The sequence below is a fragment of the Oxyura jamaicensis genome, chromosome 23, assembly GCF_011077185.1.
Source record: "Oxyura jamaicensis isolate SHBP4307 breed ruddy duck chromosome 23, BPBGC_Ojam_1.0, whole genome shotgun sequence".
NCBI lineage: Eukaryota > Metazoa > Chordata > Aves > Anseriformes > Anatidae > Oxyura > Oxyura jamaicensis.
The window spans coordinates 6,295,350-6,298,414 of NC_048915.1; the positions used below are offsets into that span (position 1 = coordinate 6,295,350).

Sequence of the window (3,065 nt, forward strand, 5' to 3'; positions counted from 1 at the left end):
CCCATTCCAGCTGGGACCAGAGGGGGATTCAACCCCCTCCACTGCCCCACAGCCTCACACTCATGAGATGCAGTGCCCAAAGAGCCACAATTATCTGTTTCCAGCATCTTCAGTAGATCGTGAGGACAGGGCAGCACAGGACCCAGTGATTTATCAGTGACCTTCAGGCACCAGTGCCGCGCTGTTGAGGGGGACTAAGGCAGTTTGCAGAACCTGGTAGCTTGTCAACTGTGATTCAGTTCTACATCACGTTGCCTTTAATTTGCTTTAAAAGTGGGATATGAATTTATAGTAAAAGTGGGCTGTGATACCTATCCCATCATTACAGTAGAATAATTGAGAGTAGTAAAATAAAAGATAACAATAGCAAAGCAGTGCTAATAATCCTCATTTTGCAATATTTTCAGCCCAGGTTATTTCTTCCTCCTGAGCTTATCATCTTCCTCCTGACAGCCGTTGGTGTTGGAAGGCCGCACTGGTGCTGCAACTCGTGGGCTGCAAGGCTACGGGCTGAGCCGAGCGTCCTCCTGCCTTGACACATCAAGTCAAAGCACAGCAGAGCTTGAAGAACAATTCCACAGAAATGCTCCCTTTGGCTGGAAGCAGCCACTGTGGCTGTGCTGGGAGCTGTGTTTATCAGAGCCGTGGTTATGGACAGTCGTGTCCCCTCACAGGGCTCAGTGCGGACAGCCGCAGCCCCTCAGCCCTTCTCAGGTCCTTCCCTCGGGCGCTGCCCCAAACCACCTCGGGGACCCCTCGGTGCACACCAGGGATGCCGGAGATCCTCCGGTTTGCCCTCTCAAGGCCTCCAGTGGTTCCTGGAGCAAAAGTTATAACTTTTAAGGTCTTGATCCCTCCAGCCTGCTCCCATTGACCGCGCTGGTGTGATCCCATTGCCATCCCGAGCCTGCTGCCACATGGCTGAGCGTGCCTCGGTCACCGGTGGTCATCATAAAAGACATTAAAAGATATCTTTTTTTAATTTTGTTTTTCCAACAAGGATGGAGAGATTTGAACCAGTCGCTGCCCCTGGCTTGGGATTTCTCCTAGCTTCGGGAAATTACCAGCAGAGGGCAGGCCGGGACCGCTCCGCAAGCCGCAAACGCAGCCGTGCCGGGCTGGGAGCGCCTTTCCCCCGGGGGAGAACGAGAGCAGGGCCTGTGCTCGGGCAGGGCAGCCCCGGGAGCAGTCGGCAATGCGGCACCTGCTGCCGAGCCCCGGCCCCACGCCCCAGCTCCAGCCCCAGCCCCGGGAGCAGCGAGGGGTGCTCAGCACCCGCAGCCCTGGTGCTGAGCCCCGGTGCTGAGCACCGAGCACAGCCCACGTGTTCCCAGAGGCCCCTTCAGTGTGGTTTTTGCCTGAAGAATGAGGATGGGGAGAGCGCTCAGAGAGTTTGGGGATTTCCCCTACAGGGTAGATCAAAAGTTGCCCGGCTGTGTTACAGGAGACGTTCAGGCTAAGGAAAACCCTGGGAAAAAAAGCAAAGATGCAGTCCCGGGCTACTGCTGTAATCACCACGTCGCTGTGGGGAGAAAACCCCACGGGCCTGAACCGATGCCCTCCCACCAGCTCCGGCTCCCGTTTGATCAGCAGAGATCAGGAAGTGGTTTTCTCACTGTCTCTGTTTTGTTTTACCACTGCAGCCCGCGGGGCTGGTTTGTATGCCTGCCTCCCACAGAGGGCAATTTGGTTCCTCTCCGGCTGAGGCCACACCAGAGCCCTGAGCTCCCGCTGCCGCCTCCAGCCGGGTCGGGGCAGCCGATGTCAATGGCCCCATTATTGCTCGGGAAGCCTCTGTCTGCTTCCAGACGGATGCTGCGTTACTCCATCACAGCTGCAGTTGCTCCCTTCCAGCAATTCCCAGCGCAGCACTTAAGGCAGGGATTTATGGGCGGTTTTGAAAGGCATTTTGGAACTAGAAGGAGTTATGGGAAAGGAAGTTGAATTCCCACCATTCCCCAGAAAATTCTCCCAGCATCTTTCTTGACCAGGATCGTTTACTGGGCCTTTCCTCAGAACAGAGGCGAGCTCTCAGCTGTGGCTTTGTCCAAAGCATTTCCCAACAGCCAGAAGCAGTGGGGGTTATTCTGGTCCTGCCTGCAAAGGGTCAGGAGACAGAGGCCAGCCCTCAGAGTCTGCCTGCAAGGCTCTGCTGGACCCGTCTGGTTCCCTGGCATTTTTGTGGATGCTGGGAGCTAAATGAACTGATCTGCTCCCAGGCCATGGATTATTGCCAATCTCAAGGCAAGTGCTGCTGTGTACCTTGCTGATTTCAACTCGTGTAGTGGTCTGCAAAGTAAAAAGCCATGAGACCAGTCACAGTGAGTGGCAGCTATAAAGCAACCAGTGAGGATGTTACCTAAAAGCTAAATCTTACCCTTTTTCAACCTTCTGGGGGAACAAAAGCTTACCTGCTGCAAGTCAGCGCTCATCCACGCAGGCCTGCTTGGCAGGACAGCTGCACACCAACACATTTCACAACGAGGATACGGGTTTGAAAGACTTTATTTGACACCTTTGCTGGGTGCCGCAGCATGTGAATCTAACAGCTCTGCACAGTGTGGAGCAAGGCCGGGCTACTTGCTGTGAGCTCTAGCACACCGGCCAGCTGCAGGAACAGCCGTGGCCCACGGGACCTCCGCCGGCTCTGCTGAAGGGGAATGCTTGTTCCTGGCTGCACTGGCACTTCAGGACGGGGTGAGAAGAAGTAGCGGAGGCATTTCTGTGTGTTAAGTGCGATGACGTTCATCAAAACACCTGGGAGGGACTGACTTTCACAACAATAGTGGGTACACACATCAACATGCACACGGCAGATACAATCTGCAGGAACGTAACCACCAGCTCACCCGCGCGGTCTGACCGGCTGCGGCTTCAACCTGAGGCACGGGGAGTCTCTGCCATTAGAGAGAGAGCTTCTCCCTCCTTTTGTACCCCTTTGTGCTGACCTCCCCAGGCTTTTCTCTTTTCTCATCACAGCGCTGCAGAGGCAGGCGAGACTCCTCGGGGTGGGTACTGTCCTGCACGCTTGTCCCAGTGAGCGAAGGCACAGAGCTGCTCAGGTT

General features: G+C 55.3%; 1 protein-coding gene across 1 annotated transcript in view; it reads right to left on the reverse strand.

Moving 5' to 3' along the window:
• The window catches only part of HMGCL (3-hydroxy-3-methylglutaryl-CoA lyase), a 350,359-nt gene that overhangs the window by 147,276 nt on the left and 200,018 nt on the right, over positions 1–3,065 (reverse strand). The gene's annotated exons all lie outside the window — the stretch shown is intronic.